Source organism: Periplaneta americana, chromosome 6 (assembly GCF_040183065.1).
Source record: "Periplaneta americana isolate PAMFEO1 chromosome 6, P.americana_PAMFEO1_priV1, whole genome shotgun sequence".
In the NCBI taxonomy this organism is placed as follows: Eukaryota; Metazoa; Arthropoda; class Insecta; order Blattodea; family Blattidae; genus Periplaneta; species Periplaneta americana.
This window is the reverse complement of record NC_091122.1, coordinates 20279383-20306357: the sequence shown is the minus strand read 5'-3', so window position 1 is coordinate 20306357 and position 26975 is coordinate 20279383. Positions and strand designations below refer to the sequence as shown.

At 35.6% G+C, this 26975-nt stretch overlaps 2 long non-coding RNA genes across 2 annotated transcripts in view; one reads left to right on the top strand and one right to left on the bottom strand.

Annotated features, from left to right (window-relative positions):
* The window catches only part of LOC138701128 (uncharacterized), a 449457-nt gene that overhangs the window by 282083 nt on the left and 140399 nt on the right, over window positions 1-26975 (top strand). The window contains exon 4 of the long non-coding RNA XR_011332456.1: window positions 26661-26751. This is a non-coding gene — a long non-coding RNA (uncharacterized lncRNA). The remainder of the gene's footprint in view (window positions 1-26660; window positions 26752-26975) is intronic.
* Window positions 1-26975, bottom strand: part of LOC138701129 (uncharacterized) — a 173636-nt gene that overhangs the window by 50263 nt on the left and 96398 nt on the right. The window lies entirely within an intron of this gene.

The window sequence follows — 26975 nt, the reverse complement described above, 5'->3', positions numbered from 1 at the left end:
TTGTGTTGGGTTACGTCTCTTTATAATAACTGCTATTTTTTTCTAAATGAATCGCAAATTAACCACAGAATAACGTGTTTTTGTGCGACAACGGTGGTGGAAGTACATTGGTTGGTGTAAGAACACATCATTGGTAATCGACTTTGAGACAAGATTTCCTGATGTTCTGAATCTGCATCAGTTGCGACAGATGATTCGTGAAAATCGATGAAAATAGTGACTATGTTCTGCCATCTGTAAATCAGTGTCTAAAGGTTGTGAATTGTGTATCGAGAGACAGGGCCTCCCTTTTGAACAAAATCTGTAAAGGAATGTGTAGTCAAATGTAAATTGGATGTAATTAAATGTAAAGAAGTGTTTGCGGAAAGCGACTTTTAACTTGTATATGCGTTATACATTGAGGTTATGTTCATGCTGTCCCTAATTTAACAATTCCCGTGCAGCCGGAAGTTCGGCTATCAGTGTTGCCAATTCAGCGGTTTTCCCGCTAGATCTAGCGTTTTTCGGCGTTAGTTTAGAGGGTAAAATTTACGAAATTCGTATTGCTAATATAGGGATTTAGCGGGTATTTTTAGCACTCACAGCGGCAAAATAATATAATTTTACATTGACAACATAGCAATTTAGCGGTTTCTGCACGGCTTCACAGCGGATTTTTAAGAATCGAGTTGGCAACACTGTCGGCTATACTCCAGACATTGCTGGCCGAGGAAGGACGGGCTATAAGGATGCAGTATAATTAGTTTTTATTACACACCTCAGAGTACTTTTCACAATCCGTGTTGAACTTTCAATTTTGATCAGATGTGTGTAGACTGTGTTCGTAACTCATGGTTACATGTTAGCCTATGTGTTAATTTAATGAAGTGTTGCATGTTTTCTTATAATGATAGAACGTACCACATAGAAGAATATTAGGTCTAACAACGATATTTGGAGGTACCATTACTAGTTCTGGTTTTGACCACCTCAAAGGTGCTATTAATTTTAATGTAGCGTTAATGACTCGCTCCTCTAGCTTATAAGTGGAAGTAAAAAAAAAAGCTGGAATGAAGAAAAAATGAAACAGATAGAATCGGTTGAAAAAATAAATAGTGGTAAAAGAAAATGACGAGAACAAAAACAAAGGAAATAGGAAATGAAAAAAAAAAGAAAAAAAGAAAGAGTAATAGTAAAAGAATGAAGATAAGGGGTGGTAAATAACATGGAAAGGAAACAAATAAAAACTTGATGAGATTTAAGGAAATCCGAATGGTTACGTGGAACGCTTATATTGGATTAAAGTAATAACTAGAGCCCGGATGTTTAGGCATTTATAATAGTTAAAATAGGCAGGCAAAAAAGACAATAAAAACGTAAAAAAAGTCACAATAATCTTTGAAAAAGGCATAATATATTTTAGCAATAAATTTAAATTATATCAACATAACTCTCATATTATTACTTCGTAGGTGACACATGTTGAATTATAAAATACTTTTTTTCGTGATTAACTATCTTTTCACAAACTTTACGTAACAAAACTGTTCCATCGGTTGAAAACACTAACGTAAGCATGAAGTTTACTTTTCAATGGTTTACTGAATTTAGGCCATCCAGCTAACCCATCTTATACCTTCTGTCACCCGACAATAACTGACTGTTCCTCACTCAAATTTATTTCTCCTACAATAATAAACACGTGTAGTACAAAATTGTAACAGTAAGATTTGAAAATAAGAAAGCAAACAATTGGAAATGCTACGTGACAACTTCTATGAGAACTAGCTAAATATTTAAAATTGAAACTGTGGATTGTCGATTATTATTAATATTACACCAATAGTATTAAGGCACGATTATTAGCTGATTAAGCACCGAAATAAATTACTTTTATTTACTATTGTTAGTAAAGTTAGTCATTGTTTCAAGTATTTAAATTTCATATACATTACATTAAAATTAATTAGAAAATTGCAAATAAAGAAGAAATATTGTTTTTTGAACATGACAAAAAAAAGGCATTTATTAGTAAGAAACACCTCAATAAGGTAAAAATAGGCAAAATAAAAATTGGCCCTATCACTTTGATTTACTCCAAATCATATTTATATCTATGCAAATAATGATTTAGCCTACTTCCACAAGTAAAAAAGCCATTTCGTCAAACATTCGGGCTCTAGTAATAACATCCCAGTATACTTTATTTGATATTCGCATAGCTATTATACATGACCCATATACCCTATAAATCCATTACTATTGTGTGGAATGAAGGAATAGATGAATGAAAGAAAGGGGAGTGGGAGGAGAAACATTTCAAAGATACGCAAAAGCGAGTCCTTGCAAGGGAAATAGGAGCTGAGAAAAAGTGTGTATGAGCTCCAACCCTTTTGCCACGTGTCTCATTCCGATTTTCGTATTTTCATTGAAGGGACATTAGAGAAAACCTCGAGGCATGTTAAATAGAGAATGGAGCGAGAACCACTTTTACTTCTATTTCCTTGCTACCATTAGTGATGTTAGAGTAAACTTTTTATGCTACGTATTCCTCTGTGAAAAGATTGATTAAATCTACATACTTAGACTTCAAAATTTGATAGCACAATCTCAAGGGAAAAAATGGAACTCTCTGCATCATAATCCACAGTTGATTCCCGATTTACCACGCAATTCGTCTGTAGCTGCATTTAGATTGGCAACAGGCCATGACTGTTTGGCCAAGCATCTGCATAGATTTGGAATATATCAGTCTCCTAACTGTCCATTGTGCAACTCAAATCAAGAAATGGATTAACATCTCAAAATCTGTGCGTCAGTGGCTAACCATGACAATATCTTTGAAAAATATTGGAGTGCAAGAGGTCAAATGACTTTATTGTCAAATGCCTGGCATTAGAAAACAACAACAACTTTTTATGCTAAAACGTTACAGTTTTTCTCTTTCGCACCTCGAACATAGAAGTTTCATGTCAAAAGTCATTAATAAGAAAGAATACGTAGATGTAAAATAATTTTAACACCCCTAGCTCAAAACCATGGTGTTTTCATTTCTTCGCAATCTATCCACCGACGGATACGGCAGTACTTCAACAGTTATTGTGTTGCTTGTATATGTTTTATAACCGGTTTATCAACCAGTAAAAACACTAACAAGCATATTATAACCATAGACTTAATGAAAACAGCAAACCCCTCCGCATTAAGAGTTACATTAAAGTGGCAGAACGCACGAGTATAAAGAAACACTTTTTAGTTCTGTCGCATTATTTATAAAGAACCTCGTTCGATTCCCGCGTAGGTTATCGAATTTAACGTCTGTAATTAAGAAAGTAATAAAGTAAAACAATGGAGAAATAAAGCAATGTCAGATGGAACACAATACTGAGACAGGGAAATAAATAAAGGCTCTTGAGAAGAAAAATCACCGGATGTTGTTGCCGTCTTCATGAAGGGGGTTAACGATCGACTCTGGACGAAAGGTACATTTAATCTGCACTAAAAGCAGATAATCAACGTGAAACGAAAGTGATAAAATTTCATTATGCATTATAAAATATGACTGCAATATGGTGAAACGTTTACGCAACGAATAACATTGAATATAACGATTGCTGCTGGTTCGGTTTTTATGTATGAATCGTGAGTGGCAGTGGATTCGTGAAATATCGTAAACGTTAAACGTTTTAATGTTCAGGAATTCGTGAAACTTGCAGTGCATAGAGAGTTCTGAATACTTTTTGTCGCTGAGCCAGGTTCCAGGTAACGTATTGGGAGATAAAATGACGGTACCGCATGTGAAGTTACATATAGTCGAGTCGGGTTTGATAAGAAAGTGGAACTAATCTCCCCAAAAAGGTTTTTTTGCTTTAAAGTGGAGGTAACACTCTTCCATTCAACATATTAAATATATACCAGTGCAAAAAATATATATATATATTTACGTATTTGCTATACGAACTGTATGGTAATTCAACATGCAGTGAAATAGCTCGAATGACATAGCTAGGATCAGACAAAATAAGAAATGAAGCTGTTCTATAAAGACAGGATGGTGAAGAAAGAACAATGCTGAAACTATCAGGAAGATAAAAACAAATTGACTGAGTACTGGTTAGGAAGAAATTGCCTACTGAAGGATGCAATTGATGAAATAGTCAACGGGAAAAAAGTTCAGGGCCAAAGAAGATATCAGTTGACAGCAAGGGCGTACGCAAGGGGGGGGGGATTACAGGATTTGAACCTCCTCTGGAAAAAAAAATTAGATTTGAATACTTTTTATCCTTAATCGTTTTCCCTTCTCTTAATTTTTCACTGTCAGAGTAACAAAATCTTCATCGACATAAGGCATAGTCCTCCTACCCCTTCTTCAATATAATCCCTTGGTGCTACGGCACGTTCAATTTATAACAATGCTATCTTTATTATAGAGATACTTACTACCTGGTACCGACCTTATAATAAAATGAAGCAGACACAATATGACATTTAACTTCTTGTGAAACATAATATTGAAAAGGTTCTTTTGACTGTTCTGTAGTGCAGATGTTAAATATTGTGCATTGTCGATTTTAAACTCATTTTAAGAACGTTCGTTTTGAGTTCTGACTTCATTTTGAAACATTAATTTAACGTTTTGTTCATTTGTCAGTTCATGTTTTAATAATAATAATAATAATAATAATAATAATACTAATAATAATAATAATAATAATAATTTATGTATATATATATAACGATCTCACTTTAGAGATTATTATTCAGCACCAAAATTAAAAACCGGCGAAAAGTAGCCGACAAATTTCGTCTGGTGCCTCCTATCAGAGACAGAGTTCTTTTACTTACCTTAAATCTACGAAATGGGACCAACGGCTTTACTTCTTTCGTGGAGAGAAACCATACAAAGAATTTTATCGCTCTTCAAAATTGACTGTCCTTAGCATAGTTTTCTCCGGGAGGGAAGTTAAAGCCGTTGGTCACATTTCGTAACTAAACCTCGTCCTTATAGGGGGTTCCACATACAATTTATTGATCATTTCATGTTCAAGTTTAATTTCGAAGCTGAATAACCTCTGCACTTTAAGCGTCGATAAATTGACACATGCGTTACAGTGTGTTTTTAATGCCACGTACCTTAAAAAAATCAGAAAATACTACGATTTGCCGAGTGTAGCATAGAAATTTGGAGGCAATAATTTCCGTTACCTTGGTGATCTTGTCAGATCTCCGCCCACGCGCTCTGGCGCGCCGTTCCACATGGACGCATGAGTTTTCTTTGCGCTGCATCTGTTCTATTCGTTACGATTTCGCAATTAATGCTACAAAAAGTTTATTTTATGCAGCAGAGTTCCGCTCACACAGATCTGCTTGTTCTAATACAAGAAGCAAATCCCAGTGCGTGTCTGCTGAAAGAGTGCTGGCATTCATTCCACAGTATTTAATCTTTATTTTATACAACGTAGTGATACATAGATGTTTCGTGCTGCTGTTGAGAAGAGGGAGGTCGTAATTTCGAATCCCGCTTGACAAGAACGTTTTCCATATTACATGACTTGGTGTAACCGTATTTCACACATAGGCAGAGTTCGGTACGTATGTGTTACACGAATTAAAATAACAAAAAAAAAATTGTAATCTACTAACCCCGGACCCGGACTGAAATTTAACACCTTGCTAAGATTAACATGATTACAAACTACACTGGCGTCCATTAGAAATCCCAATAAATTTTTATATCATTTTTCGAAGACAATGGCATGTCTTTAATATTATTCTTCTCAAATTTTGTTATGAATTGCTAAAATCGTCGTCCTGAAAAGTAAAAAAAGAGTCTATGGACAACCTGGACTTATCTTTATTGAAAGTTTTGGGATAAAACTTATTTCAATGCTAACAATGAAATTAACATAGTGAAAAATTGACTTGACTCTAATCTCCTGTCCTTAAATACTAATAAAACTATCTATATCTAACTTCCTTTAACAATGAAAGATCTACTTCCACCTGTGAATAATTATCACTTAATAATACATAATACAGTACTTCATATAATGTATTAACAAATAATTATTGTAATTGACCACATCTAACACCTTTCACACAAGTTAAATATTTAGGAATTATTATAGATCAGCATTTACGTTGGGACAAACAAATTGATTTCATATGTACAAGTATAAGGAAGAAAATTTATAAATTCATAATACTTCGAAATTTTATCACTAAGGAGGCCTTGAGAATAATATTTCTAGTTTTAGTATAATCATTAATAAAGTATGGTGTAATAAATTGGGGTGAAGTAGCATCATCTGTACTTAATCATTAATTTTATTACACAGAGGATTAATAAAAATTTGTCTGCCCAAAAATATGGATTATTCAACAAATGTAATTTAAAGTATTAACTATTGAATAAATTTATAAATATAGTTTACTAACTTATTACCGCAGAAATCAAATAAAACATAAATCTAATCGACATGAATATCATACTCAAAGACAAAAATCTACTTTCCCATTTATTGTCATACAAGTGCAACATGGTACTAATTTCGGCCCAAGACTTTGTAATAAAATTACAAATCATTTTCCAAATTTGAAATATTTTAAAATTGGACCTTCCAAAAAATAAATTTATAAAATTATTCAGGATATATATTTAAAAATGTGTCTATTTTTTTACATTTTTATTTATGTCGACTATATTTTTGTATTTTATTGAATGTCATTGGTTTCTGTCTGATTGCAATTGTCAGTTTATATTAAATGTGTTTTTCCCCTCTTTCTTTTCTCTCCTATGTGTTAGTTGTTGGTCTGAATTAAGTTAATTAGTGTATTTAGTAAACTGTCTTCGTAAATTTTATGTTATTGGCTAAGACCACATCGTACACGAGCCTGGCTCTTACGGTAGTGGCTAGAAATATTTTTTGTTGTATAATTTTGAATTTGTACTCACTTTGCTTACTAACTAAATTTTGTTCAATTTATTCAACTAGCTAGCTCTAGCTAGTGAGTACAAATTAAAATGATAAAACAAAAATGTTTCTAGCCACTACCGTAAGAGCCAGGCTCGTGTACGGTGTAGTCTTAGCCAAAAATATAACATAAAATTTACAAGGACAGAAAAATAAAAAGTGAAAAAAAAAAAATTACGTTTGATCCAAGAGATGGAAAGAGGTATTTTTGTCATTATTGTTACTATTAGTAGTAGTAGTAGTAGTAGTAGTAGTAGTAGTAGTAGTAGTAGTAGTAGTAGTAGTAGTAGTAGTAGTAGTAGTAGTGCTAGGAGTGATATTTTCTGATAGTAAAAACTAACGAATTTCAGTTATAGGCCTACATTTACAGTATTGATTGAATTACATAGGTTTAAAGTACCTAATTAATACTTGTCATCAATAATAATTTTTGGTATTGGAAATTTTTTTGATATTTTTTCTATAATTATATTGGAAAATGTTTCATATTTTCTATATCTCGAAATTTCGATAACTCGAAGCGTTACCAGTTTCCGGAAGCACTTCGAGATATCGAAGTTGAACTGTACTTGATTCGGAGCATTTTACGCACTGCAGTACCATAGAAAAACGGTAGCTATTTCACACTTGTAGCAATACGCATAGAAATAACTTAATTGAAACGCTATTACCAATCAATAAGGCATTTCACACAGACTCTGACGTCGGTGGTATGACGCACCCTACAAAATTCATTATTCAGCAGTCTGGAAAGAACAAATCAGCATGTTTGTCTTGCACTATTGTCCTACGTAATGATGTTTTATTAAAGGTAGCAATCAGGTAGCGTTGAAAGGAAATGACAGGATACTGACGTACTAAGAAAGTCGCAATGCTATTGCATCCCATTTAAGGAAAAATGACACTAATGACACTTTTCCAGCTTGTGCCCTAGCACGCTACCACACAATAACTGGTGTAATAGCATAAGTATGAAAGAGCTGATGCAATTTAATATCTTCTACATGCATAATTTTATTGCAGTTCTTTTACATTAATTTGCTGCAAACTTGTATGGAGACATTATTACAAAATAGCGTATTGATTTTTCAGAAGAAAAAAACCCTAGCCCAGTAATAACAAATAGTGTTTTTTACGGCTATAGCGCCTAACATGGGTCGTTTCTGAGCCTGAGTTAAAAAGTAACCTTAATATATACAGTAAATAACAAATCAGACTCACATAGTAGATCGTAGTACTACACAAATATATAGCGTCTGTATAACAGGAACACTTGGATTGAACGTCGTGGGGACTATGCTCAAAAGTGATGAAGTGTTTGTAGTTTTATTGTACATATTCAATTAATAAAACAATTGAGGCTATCCAATGCAAAACTCGCCTTATCCAGGTAAAGTGATTTGTCAGAAAACAGGAAAAACCTTTATGGATATGGACAGTTTTGCATTTGATAATAGTTTTCTGAGCTCTAGGGAAGAGGAATTAGACAAGATTTGCACAAACCAACTATATCAGTAGATAGAGAGCTGCAAGAAGTACGAGGCGCATCCAGAAAGTGAGTTTCCCGATTTTTTCCCCTTGAAAGTAGTCTAAACGTAATCAGCCGTGTCAATTGCGCATGCGTAACAGATCTATAACGTATCAATCATATGCCAGCCGGACAGGTCCCGCCTGGTGCCAGTAGCTGGCAGCAGTGGTCCGAAATGGAAGCTCTTATTCCTTCTCCCGCCGCCTGCGAGGTTCGGTCGGTGATAAAGTTCTTTAATGTACAAAGCATTGCGCCAATTGAAATTCATCGGCAGCTGTGTCAGGTCTATGGGCCGAACATCATGAGTAAGCAGATGGTGCGTCGCTGGTGTAGGCAGTTTTCCGAAGGTCGTCAAAGTGTCCATGATGAAGAGCGCAATGGGCGACCGTCCCTTATCAATGATGATCGTGTTGAGCTGGTGCGGCAGTGCATCATGGAGAACCGTCGCTTCACGATTACGGAGCTGAGCAGCCATTTTCCAGATATCGCGATCCTTGTTGCATGAGATTGTCACTAAGCACCTGCTGTTCAAAAAAGTGTGTGTCAGGTGGGTGCCGAAAAACCTGACACCCGAACACAAAATGCAACGTTTAGGAGCAGCACTAACATTTCTGCAACGGTATCACGATGACGGCGACGAGTTCCTCGACAGGATCGTCACGGGCGATGAGACTTGGATTTCGCACTTCACCCCGGAAACCAAGCAGCAGTCAATGCATTGGCGGCATAGTGGATCTCCGGTCAGGACTAAATTCAAACAGACGCTGTCGGTACGGAAAGTGATGTGCACGGTGTTCTGGGACAGGAAGGGCATTCTGCTCATTGACTTCCTTCCAAGAGGTGAAACAGTAAACGCTGACCGATACTGTGAAACACTGCGAAAATTGCGACGTGCCATTCAAAACAAGAGGCGTGGAATGCTTACTGCAGGTATTGTGCTCCTCCATGACAATGTTCGTCCATATAAGGCTCGGCGCACAGCAACTGTTTTGACGGAATTTGGCTGGGAGTTGTTTGATCACCCACCCTATAGTCCTGATCTTGCTCCCAGCGATTTTCACGTTTTCTTGCACCTCAAGAAATTCCTGTCCTCCAGTGAGCGTTTTGGCAACGACGAAGAGCTGAAGACGTCTGTCACACGCTGGTTCCATTCACAGGCGGCAGAGTTCTACGACAGAGGGATACAAAAGTTGATCCCACGATACGACAAGTGTCTCAATTCTGATGGTGGCTATGTTGAAAAATAGCTGAAACATTGCTGTACCTGTTGCCAATAAATGTTTTCCTGAAAGTGTGTGTTCTTTTTTTTAAATAGGGAAACTTACTTTCTGGATGCGCCTCGTACAACGTCCCATATGTAACTCATTTTTTTTTTTTTTTTTTTTTTTTTTAATTTTGGATAAGGCGAGTTTTGCACTTGATAGCCTCAATTATTAAGGTTACTTTTTGATTCTCCCTCGCATTTCAAATAGTAGCAAAAGTGCATCTGCACATGATAGTGTTCTTAACTCATATTCGAGCTTGATTATTGACTTTTATATTAAAAGTAACCAACACACACTAAGCGCTTACGTCACAAGGACAGTGAGCCTGCAGAACGGTACATAATGCTGTAATCAGGTATTCCTAGACAGAAAAAATATTTACATCATGAGATGTGATCATTTTTACTTAGCTTAGGAGTTAAAATAAACTTCTTAACATTTTCATATAATTGTGTTAAATGATTTTTACTTTTATTTGTAACATAGGACATACAGGGTGAAAGTGTAATAATCCTGCAGGTTGAAAGGAACGTTCGGGTACACTTAAATGAATAAAAAACTATATTACGTTCTGTGATTAAATGCACGGTTAATTAGAAAATTGAGTTGGACGTTCCAGCAGTCTGGCAACATCGCCGCTTTCTTCTCGTATATAATACAGATAAGAGGTCAACGAACTCAGATCTGTCTAGTGAACCACCTTCCACCTGCCTTTCAGGCTAAAATTTTGCAAATTGGTCGCATCGGTCAGTGGCTTAAAATTAGTGATTTTAAAATTAAATTTACACGAAAACCGTCCACGCTATTGAGATATGCCAGAGGGATAAATGAATCTTAATTCGATTTTCTATCGATATGCACAAAAATCACGATCCTACTCGCAATAGTTACAGAATAAAAGAGTTTGAACATTTGGAGAAAAAAAAAAAAACAAGTTTTTTTTTGTTACATACCACATGAGCTATTCACTCTGAAAATCTGCAGAGTTATTTCACTTCCACCCTGTATAGGTAGTTAATGATCATACTATTTTGTTATTCCGTTAGCGCACAGATAACGTATATAAGAGAATATCGTGTTGGACAGTATTTCATATTTTGTAGCTTATTCATTTCACCAGTGTAATATGTAGCTAGTCGGCGAGGGCGGTAGTAAATTGCACTGAAATTCAAACTTTCTGTATGTAAACTGCACTGATTTTACATGTAGTAAATTGCACTGGATGTTGTAAATTGCACTTCTTCTCACTTTATTAAGTTTTGCCCAATATTTTTGCTCAGTCTGTACACTCTCGACAATCGATACATCACCTTGCTTGAATTTGCCATTTGTAGCAAATGTGAGAACTTTAACAAGAAATTTGAGCCTGCTACAATAATTTCAGATCTCGAAATAGCTATTCATGATGCAGTGAAAAACGTGTGGGCAAATACTGAAAACTTTCTGTGCAGGTTTCATTTAATCAAATCCTGATGGAAAAAAAAAATCAGTCTTCAGATAGAAATTTACGTAACAATAGCATCAATACACTATATAGAAGAAAAAATTCACACACTAAGAAGGTACAATTTACGTTGAAAGACGAATTTCTGACTACCAGGAAGGAAAAATCGATCTCAGATTCATGAAAAATACATGTTATAGCTTTGCCAAAATACAGTACCGTAAAGTGGGGATATTTCGGACGCAGGGGTAACATCAGACGGTAATTCAATTTCTCATATTTTATGATGGTAACACCAGTTCTTAGCATCTTTTCCGCGCTTTTTACTATGTTCGTATGTTTCTGCACATTTTTAAAGACCCATTGGTGAACTGGTGTTACCAACATAAAATATGATAAATTGAATTACCGTCCGATGTTACCCCTACGTCCGAAATATCCCCACTTTACGGTACAGTATTAATGTTGAACAAGTGTTCGATAATGGACACGCATAATTAACTGAAGTGGTACAGTATGTGTTGAACAAGTGTTTGATAATCGATACGCATAAAGTACAGTGTTAGTGTTGAACAAGTATTTTATAATCGTCACGCATAATAAACTCAATTGTTAGTACAGTCTATGCAACAAATATCAGCTCATAGCTTCAGTGCAGTTTATATCTTCTACTCCTCTGTCATCCAGTGCAGTTCACATGGCAAGTGATTAACCGTTCGGTTTCTTTGCAGTGCAGTTTACTATTTTCCAATGCAATTTACAATCGGCTGTCGGCGATGTATGCAATTGAGGGGGGAAAAACTGGCCACCCTACTCCATTATCTTCTGGTCTAGTTACCTCATAAATGGTGCCTTGTTGTTATCACTTTTGAGGTTCAGACGTGTCTTCGGACAATTGATTAAACAACAATCATTTGTAACTGCCTTTGTTTCATTTTTCGAAAGGTAATGTGTTGTTAATTTCATAAACTGTTACCCATTATGATGTTACGAATTTCCCCCGAAGTTTATACAAAATGTTCAACTTTTGCATATCCCCTGGCTTGTAGACACGTTGCGTTAGTGATATATCCCCGGCCGTTACTGGGCGCATCTCTTGACAGTCTGAATATTCGTATATAGCAATGGCAGAGGCGGTTCGTCGCCATTAGCCTGGGGAGGGAATTTGCAGGCTTCACGTGAAGCTGCAGGGGGCCGGTGCATGTGTGACCTATTGATTTGCTAATGAGCCTCCACCCAGCCTTGTGCTCGACTTGCTTCGTTTCTCGTCGCTCGCTTGGAATTTGAAAGCCATCAAGTGCTAATACATACATACTCGGTGACTATCTTGCTTTCAAACCTAAAAGGAGTCAATATTAGGAACCGGATTTATAGGTTTTCACTAGTGTTGTGGGATTTAATCGATTAATCGATCAATTTGTTGTAAGATTAATCGATCAAAAATATTTAATCGAATAATCGAGTTGATTAAAATTAATCGGTTGTAGTTGATTCCTGGAGAAACTGACACAATAAATCATAAGTCTCATAATACATATGTCAATAAATAATTTAAATAGTTGTTTTGTAATATAACTATACAATATATACAGATATACAACATTTAATACTTATGCTTATCACAGAACACAAGTTAAATTTAACAATAATTATGTATTAAAGTATATTAAAACATTTTTTCAAATAGATCAAAACTCGATTAAGCTATCGATTAATCGATTAAATTCAAATAGTTAATCGATTAAGTATTTTGATCGATCATCAGCACTAGTTTTTACCTATTTTTTTCTTTACTTCTTAAGTCATAATTTCTTAGATAATTTTCCGAATCACGGTCATAACAGTCATAATATGTAAATCTAAACTGAAACTTTAGTCTTAACAGTAAAATAAAAGAATACAGAAAAAAAAATGGCACGAACAGTCAGCAGAGTGAAAGAAAAAAGACTGCCTTAGAGAAAGTACATAGTTTCATAACAGTGCAATGCCATGACAACATGATACCTAAGTGGTTGATGCAGGTTAACGAGGCACATGTCTTAAGCAGTATAGGAGGAACAATCAAACTCAGCTACACCACTGATCAGGGACGGTGTTTTACCACGTGCCGTAAATCTACGACACGACCTTCCAGGTTTACGTCAGTCCCAGAATAAGGCAAGCTAAAGATTTTATCGTCATATATAATTCATGACCATGAACTGGGTTTGAAGCCGCGAACCTCGGACCTCAAGGATAACTCAGCTCTGTATCTAAATCAGTAAACAAATAAATATGCCTGATGTAAGGAAGACATTTCGTTACACATTTCGGAAAGTCAAAATGACATAAAAGTTAGTATACAGATAACCTAAGCTGATCATGTGACCACACGTAGCATAAAGTTGAAGCTATTCTAGCACTGCCTTTCTCTTCATATTTGAAATTTACACAACGTCTAGCCTGCTACGATATCTAAGAGTCTGCATAAACAGAGTAAAGTACGAAAGCAGTGCAAGGAGTATGTCCCATGCGTGTTATAAATGTAGCGAATTACGGGCTTGCAGTTGTCCACTTGTTCTCTTTCCCCCCCCCCCTCTCTTTTGCTTTGCCAGTCGTGCCAAGCCAAGGGGAGATTAATTGAGTAATTTAAGGCAGACAGTCAAATTTATTGCTTATAATAAACTTATCTCATCCTTGCCTGAATGAGACACGTTTTAAGAATGCAAGAAGAAAGTTATGCATGTTAAAATCAAGGGGCGAAGACTAATTGGAAGTGATACAGAACAAGGAATAATAGAGTAAAATTGTAACAGAACGTCGGTTCAAGTCGTGAAGGAATCCTTGAGAGAACATTTTGTAATCCTTTGAGTCGAATACATAAAGAGAAAAACATAATCTCGAAACACAATGTATGTATGTATGTATGTATGTATGTATGTATGTATGTATTTACACTGCAAGTGAGCAAACTCCCGGTGGCAGTGGTAACTTAATTACACACAATAATCAATAATAATAATAATAATAATAATAATAATAATAATAATAATAATAATAATAATAATTTAAAATAACCTAATTAACAAGTGAACCTGATTTTCCATTACAACCTATATACACCCACAAACCCTACATAAATTTCACATTGGTACTTATACTCTTTCACTACTTTCACTTTACTCTCATGACACATTTCACTGATACTTTAGAACACATTTCACACTATATAACATACTGTCATATGGAATACATTTCCGCAACTTATAACGTAAAAAAAAAGAAAGAAAAAATAGAAATTTGAACATTCCAACTGGTGCTCTAATATGCAGGGTGATTCACGAGTTTTTACCGCCACTTATGGAGCTTATTTCCGAAGAGATTCTAAGAAAAAAAGTCATATAAACAAGTATCCTAATCTCAATATGTTCAGAGTTACACTAATTTGAAGTTGTTTGTAAAATGCCATTTTATTCTTTAGTTTTAAGGGTAAAAGAATACTACAGATAAAGAGTGAACTATTCAGGAGTATCATTTCTTTACTTAACTAGTATTCTGAAGCTAAAAATGTGTTGTGAATTCTATACATAGTTGCTTCGTACAGAATTTTTTTTTCGATTTTAACTACAAAAATAAATTTTTCTTACGCATTTATCACAATAATTGTTACATATCACGCCACTCTTGTAAATTCCTTAAGACTGTATATTAGGATCCACAATTAAACTGTAGACAATTAAGTTCCTAAAGTCGGTATGATTTGTAACAATTGTGATAAGTGCGTAAAAGTGATGCAATTTTTAGTTAAACATTGAAAAAAAAATCTGGAGAAAGCAATTAACAACACATTTTTAGCTTCAGAACACTAGCCAATTAAAGAAATGATATTTCTGAATAGTTAATTCTCTATTTGTAATATTCTTTTACTCTTAAAACTAAAGAAAAAAAAAGGTATTTTAATAACAACTTCATTAGTGTAACTCTAAAAATATTGAAATTAGGACATATGTTTATATGACATTTTTTGCTCAGAATGTCTTCGGAAATAACCCCATGGTGGTAAATCCTAATGAATCATCCTGTATACTAACTACACAGTTATTGTTAGATTGCTGGAAATTGAAATTCAGTAGGTAGGTAGCTATGAAACGTGACGAAAACATAATTTTAGAAAGCGATTTATTTTAAAAATAGCCGACCATTTCGTGCGATTCGTGCTATAACTTTGGCATGTTGGATTTTAATTCTCAAAACCTGCTATTTGATGTGGCTTCCACTAAAGTACCGGTATCTAGTTTTGTGTTGATGTCCTTCCCTTGCAAGTACAAGTGTATATTGTAGCCTTGTACATGTAAGACGAGTCTACTATATACAACCTCTGAACATTGCATGCGAGTGTACAAATAATGGTCACATCCTGTCGTCGTCTTGAAGCGCTGGTTGAAGGTTTTGCTTAGTAATTGGCTTATATTCAACGACAGTCCGTCTGTCTCTGAGTGGCATCATCGACACTGGGTTTATACAACACTCAGTATTCAGAGCTCGAACATTCACTTGTCTAATGCTGTCCTGTAAGTCGAATTTGTTTCCTTGGTGCGGGATGGAGCGTTTTCTTCCCCCACGTATTGAGTGCCCATGCTGAACTGTGTCTTTCGGCCACACATTGCACAAATGAAGGTCGGGACGTCCCAAGACAGTTATTTCTTTCTACAAAAGTTAAGCGATAGTATCAAGAGATGTATGTCATCATAGTAGTCGCATCACTAGATGGCAGTCTGATGTATGGTTACCCTGGTTACCACATAAGAGGTATATGGTTACCCTGGTTACCACATAGGAGCTATGTCAATTCAGATGAGAGTCGACCGCCATATCGTGCAACCATAGTACGCCTAGTAGTAACAGTGATGTTATGTGTAATGCAGTTGTGAGTCGACCGCCGTGCAAAATGGAAGTTCAATCGCTATTCCACCCTATCCTAACCACTAGTACACATACTGCTCTTTCAAGTAACAAATACACATACACTGCACTCTGAAGTAGAATGAATGCTGTGTTGTTTATGGGTGTTTTATCCCACCCAACGAACCCTTAAGTACACATTACCTTGCCCTTTCATTTGTATATTTCAAAATTTCAAACCGTGCCCGTATTCTCACAAAAAAAAAATCATGTCCCAACCCTCGTATGACACATTTGAAGAGTTCGCGGGAAAAACGATGAATGTCACATTTCTGTTAAGGATTAGATAATGATCTAATTGAGTCTATAACTGCAAGATGTAGTGCTGTTTCAATAGAAAATAAAGGAAAGGATTACTATATTCGTGGTGATAATAAATTCTCCTTTTTACCATTTTTCATAAGAACAAAATTAAATTTCGCAGTGATCCATTGAATTAGATAATGACATCAACCTTAAGAAAACTGTGACATTCATCGTTTTTCCCGCGAACTCTTCATTTGTTAATTCCAAAATGTTTAACTTTATTTATATATTGGTAGCATTTTAAGTACAATTTATATTACCGGTTCTGTATGGTTGTGAAGCTTGGACTCTCAGTTTAAGAGAGGAACAGAGGTTAAGGCTGTTCGAGAATAAGGTGCTTAGGAAAATACTTGGGGCTAAGAGGGATGAAGTTACAGGAGAATGGAGAAAGTTACACAGAGCAGAACTGCATGCATTGTATTCTTCACATAACATAATTAGGAACATTAAATCCAGACGTTTGAGATGGGCAGAGTATGTAGCACGTATGGGTGAATCCAGAAATGTGTGTAGTATTAGTTGGAAGACCTGAGGAGGAAAAAGACCTTTGGGGAAGCCGAGACGTAGATGGGAGGATAATAGTGAAATGGATTTGAGGGAGTAGGATGATGGTAGTGACTGGATTAATTTTGCTCAGGATAGGAACCGATGGCGGACTTATGTGAGGACGGCAATGAACCTCCGAGTTCTCTAAAAGTCATTTTTTAAGTGTGTAAATAAGCGTTTTAGTAGGATTATTGAAAAATCTATAAAGATTTGAAACTCTTCTTTGTTAAGAAGTTTATAGAAGTAGCCTACAGCTTTGTTCATAAAATAATGGGATTTATTCAGGTATATAAGCCAATTTCGAAACATTTAGATATGGTCGCCATTTTCGTCTGTCATTAGTAACCTCTCTAGGAAATTAACAGTATTCAAAAGAAAATAATATGGAATATTTTAATGTTTTTGCAAGTCTTTACAATCACGACAAATTTCAGGATCCATACCTCACTCCATTTACAGTTCTGAATCTCCTTATTGAGTCGACTCACAACTCATTCCATCACAGGTGCACAAATAGCCAATTTGGGCTGAAGTACTTAGGGATACTCCCATATCCCGCTCTGTAAGACCCTCTAACTCTAATTCTACTTTACATGAGGTGCTGGTATGTCTGGAACACAGTCTCTCTAAATAAATAATTATTGCAATTTTAGCCAATTCACATTATGAAATAAAATCGTAAAGCTCAGTACCGCGTTTATAAAAGAGGGTTTCATTACTACACTCGCCTGTTAGTTAGTCCTCACAGCATGGTTCAGTTAATTATCTTGAAAGCATTTTAGCTTCTTTTTTTACACCAGGAATCTTAAGCAAGCAACAAAATAAAACACACTTGCCAGCACCAACGTTGCAACAAACGCGGAGTTTCTCTCTCCAGCAGTGCAGTCATCTTATATGGGTATTTAGGTTATAAGATTTTATAGCCTAGAAAGAGTATAAACGTTTTAATTTATTTTATTTTATTTTATCTGCAATATTACTTGCATTTCAGCACGGCGCGGGCTTTCTTGTCGGGACACGGCGCTCGTAAAGTGGCCTGCGTTAGTCACGTCAGTTCAGTGACGCTGTGACGTGACCAGTCCATCACAATGCGACCGACCGCGACGTTTTACTCTGCTTTCAATTATCTTCTTTTCTACCTTAATGGAAACTGCAAGTATAATGGTATTATGTGTAAGATCTGTGGACGCAGAATTGCCGCCCATCCTACGTTTATATAGGGATATCCTGAACTAGCACCAACAGATAGCGCGCGTGTACTTTGCGGGATGCGCTTTGCGTGTGCATTTGTTCTCCAATATATAAACATTGAGAATTACGTAGGCCCAATTGTATAAAACTCCCTGACTAAAGATCAATTTTGATCGAAGATCGAAAAGTAAACCGAGTTCAGACACTTCTTCTATTGTATAAAACTTTTCTGCGATCAAATTACCTTGGTTCAAATGCAATCTAAGTTCACGTGAAAAGGATTTGGCAACATCGCATAAACAGGTGAAATACGTGATGCGCGGACCATGTTATACAGGTTTGTTCAGTGTTGCCAATTTATCGATTTTAACTCTTTTTCAACAACAATTTCTTTTAACTTTTATATTGCTTAAATGGGGCTTTAGTGACCTTTTTAGCACCCCATAGTGACCAAATTTAATCTTTCTTTGTTGATAATGAGAAATCTAGTGACTTTACAACTACTTTTTGGCGACTTTCCGTATTACACTCTGTTGGAGACACTGTTTTTTTTTTCAATGTAAATAATGGCCGACAATAAGAAGAAGGTTGACTGTTCTCCAAGTTGTTATCATGTTATGGTGTTCGATACTGCTAAACATAATAAAGCTTTATAAAACGACAATTTTCGTTTAGTAATACAGTTAATTGAACATTTATGAATGTACCTATCATATCCATTAATAATTAATGGTTGTTATAAACATAATATAATTATAGGTTATGTTATTTGATACTGCTGAACACGATAGAGCCTTATAAAATATAATAATGTTTGTGTATTAAGGCAAGAAATTGAAAGAAATATATATAAATGTACGTAACATATCTATTAATATTAATAATAATGGATATTTTATTTGCACAATCTGTCACTCGTATATTTCAAACAGAAAAGAAATAACTGAACATGGATCATCTAACTTAATCGGAGAAATTTCTTCAGTCAAAGTTGACTTTAGTTTGAGACAAATTAATCTCAGATTAGACTTTATACAACACAAAATTCCAAGTTCAGCTGAAACAAGGATCAATTTAACCTCTGATCTAAGATTAATGGTTTATACAATCGGGCCGTAGTGTATTAGTGTATTAAATATTCTTAAAAACAACTCAAAATGCCAAATTTTTGTTCTGTTCCTATTTGTAAAAACCAGGGAAAGCTTTTTGCGTGCAGTCAGATCCCGAAAGATTCTGAATATATTATGCTTTCAACCTTAAAAAGTATAACTAATTAAATTACGCCTATTAAACAATAAGAACTACTTCACGTACTGCTGGCTATAGTGTCATTTTGAAAGAGGGAAAAGAAAAAAAAATAATAAAAACATATGCAACCTCGACAGCAAGCTATGTTAGCTTAGATTGTATTCAGTAATAATTGTAGGACTGCCCGAAGTTTACGACTGCATTTTACAATGGAACGATACTTGGCCTACAGTAAACTCTCGATGAATTGAGATGTTTATTATTTAGGACGATCCATAATGAAAAAAAAAAAAATATATATATATATATATATAGGCCTATAAATAATACTCTATGTAACTTATTGCAACCATGTTTTAACTTCAAATTTTCAAAATCATCCCACATAGTATTCAAAAGTGAATGTCCTTAACATACAAAACGCAGGAATAATCGTGACACTACTGCGATCATATTGTATCATTCTATTAAAAATTGCATTTGTTCTTTCTGCAATTAGAGAAAAAAGTACGAGGAATTCAAGTCCCGTAGTCCCTTTCGTATATAAAAAAAGACATTGGTGGCTCCATATCCTGTTTATCGCGTACGGTACCTACTTACAGTACTTATGGTTAGAGAGGCAATATTCACCTTCGACAAAGATCCTTCTTTTTTTTTTTTATTCGTGCACCTCTTCTCAAAGTTCTCATTTAGGTTCATGAACATTAAATTTACTCGTATCTATATTCTGCATACTGCAGATTTCCCCATCCATCTCTTAAGGGGAATAGATCAGTATTATCCAAGTTTGCGCTATTATTTATGGTAAATTAAATTAGATTATGATGTAAGAAAATACCGAATTATATTAAATTGTACTAGATTATACAAAATAATTGTAAATATAATTTTGACACGCACAGAAAACCAACAAGCGTAATGAACTGTAGCATATGACATAATAGAGCCCTGTGCCGCATGGAACGCTCCTGCCATCTAACGGTAAGTAAAACTTCGCATAAGATATCCCTATTCATGTAAGTGTTTGACCTTTTACCTACGAAATCAATCTTATATTCAAATATTCATACCTGCGAGGAAAGATCCAAGTGTAAGATGATGATGAGAATAATAATAATCATTATCCATCCAATTCAAGCACTAGACCTAGTGGTCTGTTACGGTATCAATGCTTTCATGCCATCAAAAAGATGGAAGATCGTTGTCCAGAAGGGCGGTAATGTAATGTAGCACTGCCTTGGGTAATCTCGCTCATAGGAATGCCTATCTCCGTGTCTTGTATGGATACAAGTGGGAGGGAGATGAAGTACGAATGTAAACACAATTTCAAACGTGACGGCATTAATGGGATAGATTGCGCAACGCGTGACGTCAGAATAAATTTTTCATGTCAAAATATTACAATTTTTCTCTTTTGTACCTGGAACATTGACGTTTACACCAAAATTAAAAACAATTATTCCTATCCCAAACTTATTTCTTAGTCTTTTTTTTTTTAAATAACCCCAAACATATTTAAACATGTGGGCTATTCCATCTCAAATCGACGGAAATATAGAGAAAATTGACCTTGCAATTTTTAAATACAATGAAACTTTTTCTGTCCGTAGACAACTGTGTTACAATGCTCTGTGCAAAGTTTGAGGCATCAGAACTTAATAGTGCTTAAATTAATAATATTTAAATCTATCGTATTTTCATAAAATTAGCAACTTTAAACTGTTGTGGCTCCGAAACCCTTTCACCCAATGATCAAAATCATGATTTATTTCGACGCTGAGAAGTTAAAGTTTATATTGACATGTAAACAGTTTTTCTCACTTTTTATGGAAATGGAGAAATTTAGATTTTTCTTCATTAAGACGCCTTTGGCCACGAAAAAATATTTTAAAAATATATGGTTAGATTCCGCGTTGAAAGTACAAATAAACACATATCTTTACTGGTGGGACGTTGATAAGAAAGTATTGAAAATATTAAATAAAGAAAATAAATAGTACGCGCGTGAACTAACCAGCCGACTGTGAGGCGGGAGATAGCCGAGGGAAGCAAGGCCAGTAGACATAAACACGTGATGTGTCGTCTAGCAGTCATGGCTGTGCTAGCTTTATCACAGGTTTTCATAAACACAGGAGTAAAATGACGCCCAACGCTCGCTTATCTTCAGCTCTCGGCCAGTGCTTGCGGTATTGCGCCGTTCAAGTCTAGGCGTGTGAAAATAATCTATTTAATACCCTCGAAACTTATTGCCGAGCCACTAAGCATACAATGCCGAATCCCTCTCAATAATGCAAGGTTTTTTCTCAATATTTTTTTACATTTTTACAAATGGCCAAAAAGCCTAAAAGCAAGTAAAATCAGATTATCTGTCTCTCTGTGTACAAAAAAATAAGGATTACTTGAAATAACTACTGAAGCTTTCCTGGAGACGTGATAATTCGAAATTTTCTCGGGCTTCCAGCCAGGTCATAAGTTGGTGATCCACCAACTTATGACCAACTTATGACCTGGTTGGAAGCCCGAGAAAATTTCGAATTAAGGATTACTTCTTAACATAACCTACCAAATGTCAGCTTCAAAATAAGCTCTCGTTCAATGTTGCGCAGCAAATGGTTCCAGAGTTCTGAGCGCTGAAAGAGGCTTGTTTTTATAAAATACGCTAAATTTTTCGCTCAGTAATACGAAAACCGTTTGACTTTCGATAGTATATTTTTGAAAATGCACTCCCCTCAGCACCTTGTATAAGTAGGGAAAAAATTAGAGTACAGTATAAAAAAATGTGAAGTATTTTACTGATCGATTTCATATGGAATAGCCCATGTGTACCAACGTGACATTAGCTTCAAAATATCCTATGCATACAAATGTCAGTCTATATTTTGCAGCCAGTTTATGGTCCCACTTTCCACTTCGGCACATTAAAATCTGAAAGATGTTTCTTAATATGGACCCCAGAAAGTGTAAGGTCAGAGTTTTGAGAGCGAATGCCCCAGAATTTTCGCACAAACAATCAAAGCAATACACACCGTTTATTACGTGAAGGATGCGTATTTTGAAGCAGGAAGAGACTCTTAATGGTTGATTTCAATTACAAAAACGAAACAATTAATGCTCACCGTTACACTGGAATGTGTACAAATTACTGAAAGTCATTAGCTGAAAACGTGTTGGAATGCTGTCCCATAGTGTTAAGCTTTTGCATCACAATGCAACTCCTCTGACTGATGGGAGAACAGGTGAAGCAGTTCAGAGAATGGGTTGGGAAATTCTGATGATACCCCTCATAGCCACGATCTTGCACCCACCAACTGCTACCTGCTTGGAAAGCTGAACGAACAACTTTCAGCAAAACAATTTTTATTTCATGGAGTGAAAAGTGAGATGAATTGGTTGAAGAAAATTCTTACGCAGACAGTATTTTGAAGGTAGTGTCACGTTTTCACTGCTCGTTTCAAAATGGCGAACTAGAACTCTCTCTGCCGCTGGGTATTTGTGGCGCTTACAAAATACTGCCAATTTGAAAAGGTATGTGAGTTTTCAAAAAGTCGTGATTTTAAACTTTCCTGTAATAATAATAATAATAATAATAATAATAATAATAATAATAATAATAATAATAAAGTGTAGTAAAGAATTTTCGAAAATTCTGGTGATGTCGGAAGATTTTCGGTATTCCTTTGGGATAATGTAACATTCTTGATCTGGCAACCCAGCTCGAGCTTGAGAACATGACTTGCAGAATTAATATGGTTTAAGCGACTGGAAACGAAGTTGTAGCACATCGGTGCCACTTCATCGTACACACGTTAAGTATCGATTAGATAAGCCAGCCCTCTTCAGTCTTATCTCAGACTGTACTTCAAAGCGATCCTACACAGTATTTCATTATGCCCTGATAACGAGGAGTGCTCACATTGCCGCGAAAACTTGTTAATAACTCTTCAAAACACGCGGTGTGCAGAAAATATTGGCATCACCACACTCCTGGTTTAGATTTCTGATCAAATGGTCATTTTTCTTGGCAGCGGTTTTCTTGTACCGCAATGTCGTGATTTTCCCGAAGTCCGCGGTGAAGTAGTGGCGTCCACCTCTGTGGAGTAACGGTTAGCATGTCTGACAGTGAAACGAGCTGGCCTGGGTTCAAATCCTAGTTGGGACAAGTTACCTGGTTGAGGCTTTTTCCGGGATTTTCTCTCAACCAATTGAAGCAGAATTGCCAGGTAACTTTCGGCGTTGAACCTCGGACTCATTTCGCCATCATCATAATCTCCGCTTTCCTCCCATATTTTGGGCTTGGTCCGATGTAATAATAATAATAATAATAATAATAATAATAATAATAATAATAATAATAATAATGATTTATTTTAGCTGGCAGAGGTAAGGCCGTAAGGCCTTCTCTTCCACTCAACCAGCAATAAGTATATATACATATGCATGAACTTACAAAGAATTCAACAATTTGATTACATGTAAACAAGAGTTATTTACGAATTAAACAACAAAATACTATGAACTATTAATTAAACACTGAAATAAACTGTGTAGCAGAATTAAGTTAAAATACATAGAATGTTAATATATTTCAAATAATATTAGATAATAGAAAGAGATTATTATGAGACAATTTTGAAAATACAGCACTATCAGGATGATGTCTAAAGAAAGAAGTAACAATGTAGTCAGTGATAGTTTAAATCAGTATGATTGGGGTGAAAAGCTAATAAGGTTATCTTTTAAGCTGTTCTTAAAGGTGTTTATTGTCTTGCAGCCCCTAATACTTTGTGACAAGGAATTCCATTGACGCGAGGTGGATACTGTAAAAGATGATGAATAGCAAGATGTTCTATGAAGAGGTATACTTGGCGTGCCACAGATAAGTGATCTGGTATTTACGTCGTGGTTAGAGTATAGATAAGAGAAACGAGACGAAAGGTAATTTGGTGTTAAGGTGTGCAGAATTCGAAAGAGTAAAGACAAAGAGTGTAAAGTTCTGCGTTCTTTAAGTCGGAGGCACGAAAGACTTGCGAAGGACGGTGATATGTGATCATATCGTCGGATGTTGCACACGTTATCTGACGCACATATTCTGAGCTCGCTGTAACTTGACTGACAGTTCAGAACTTAGGTCACTTAACAAAACGTCACAATAATCGAAGTGCGGCATTACTAGGGTTTGTACTAGGGTAAGTTTTAGTTGCTGGGGCAAGAAGTTTCTCAAGCGACTCAAACAGTGAATGGAGGAACTCATTTTCTTCACATGACATCATTACTATACTCCGGTTAAGTTCACGAGGCAGCGTGCTGTATTTATGCAAGAGCGCGATCATTCGGCAACAAATACCATTAACAACATAAATGGTATGCGCAGTAAGACTCAGGCTGAGGTGTAAAACCTTCGGGCCCCTCCTCCTTAAGAGATAAACAACTGATAATCCTTTTGCTCCAATCTTTCCTATTTTCTGCCTTCCTCTTTGTTCCCGCATATGATCCATATATCTTAATGTCGTCTATCATATGATTTCTTCTGCCACGAATTCTTCTCTCGTTCACCATTCCTTCCAATGCATCCTTCAGTACGCAGTTTCTTCTCAACCAATGATCCAACCAATTCCTTTTCCTCTTCCTGATCAGTTTCAGCATCATTTTTCTTCACCACTCTTTCCAACACAATTTCATTTCTTATTCTGTCTGTCCACTTCACACGTTCCATTCTTCTCCATGTCCACATTTCAAATGCTTCTATTCGCTTCTCTTCACTTCGTCGTAATGTCCATGTTTCTACCCCATACAAAGCACTTCACTAATCTCTTCCTTAGTTCTTTTTCCAGAGGTCCGCAGAAGATGTTCCTTTTTCTATTAAAAGCTTCCTTTGCCATTGCTATCCTCCTTTTGACTTCCTGGCAGCAGCTCATGTTACGGCTTATAGTACATTCCAAGTATTTGAAGCTGTCCACTTGCTCTACTGTCTCATTTAGAATTCGAAAGTTTACCTTCTTTATTTTTCTTGCTATGGCCATGGTCTTCGTCTTATTTGCATTTATCTTCATTCCATACTGCTCACAGCTGTCATTTAGTCCCAGTAGCATATCCCTTAGTATCATCTGGCCTCTTCCGCCAACAACGTCATATCAGCAGCAAATCTTATGCACTTTCTTCTTCCTCCTACTATCAGTCCTCCCATGTTTTGAAAATAGTTCTTCACTAAATTCTTCAAGCAGACGTTGAACAGATTATTGAACAGCCTTCTCTCTTTCCAATCCACACCAATTTTCTTTAGGAACCCCATAAGTTTTATTCAAATTCACTGTCGAAAGCCTTTTCTAGATCCACAAATACTATATACACATTTCTGTTCTTCTCTAGGTATCTTTCGCCGATTGTTCGTAGCAGTCATTGCCATTATTATTATTATTATTATTATTATTATTATTATTATTATTAGTACTACTACTACTACTACTACAACAACTACTACTACTACTACTACTACTACTAATATTACATTTATTGCTGCACTTTGTTATTTATAGGCCTATGCATTTTTGTACTGGTTGAGTGGAAGAGAAGGCATAATGACCTTAACTCTGCCATTCAAAATAAATGAATTAAACTAATTAAATAAAACTCCCTCACAAGTATTTTGTTTCGTTTACAAAGTACAGCCTCAGAACTCTGTAATATAATCGTAGATTAAACTGAATTTTAATCGCCTCAATTTGTTGTTGGGGCATGAAGTGGGTAGAGAGGACTCGTTAACAGAATTGGCCTTCCCGTTGTACGATATATGCGCAACAAAATTCAACTGTTATTTTATCAAGAGATGCAGTGGGCACAAGACAACATCGTTACCATGACTACAACCTGTAATATCAACACTCTTAATATTTCCACATCACACGGCAAACAAAATATTAACCAGCACCTGTTTCTGTAGGTAGGATCGAAATTATAGGAAGCTACGTCCTTTATCCTGTAGCAGAGGTAGAACTCCACTACAGAAACTTGTAAAGTTGTAAACCTAAATACGGCAATATTCAACTTTCTGCTAACGTTTATCTACGATCCTGTGCTACATACAAAATGTAAAATCATGCTGGCGCTCAACTTCGTTAAAAATGTCAATAACTCACGTCACTACCTATACAACATAGACAACAGAAATATATTTTATATCAATTAAAGCTCCCTGTTAGATTTAATTCCGTAATTAATATTTTACACATTGTTTGTTACAGGATTTCTGAAAACGTGCTCATTCCCCATCTTCAATCGCTTGGCACGTCCGAAGTACAAGACTTGGATCTACACATACTGAGAGTAAAATACGTAAGTAGACACGAGATTTTCAAATCTGTATAAATATTTTAACTAGCTTTCATGGTTTAAGGTAACCAGGAAGTATAAATCTACTATAAAATAAAATCAAATACATCAACATGCAATTGAAAAGGTGGACTACAAACTGGCCTAAGTCCAAATAAGTTTTGAATGAAATTACAAAAACTGATAAAATAAATTTGACATCCTTAGAATCGTTTAAAAGAAACATA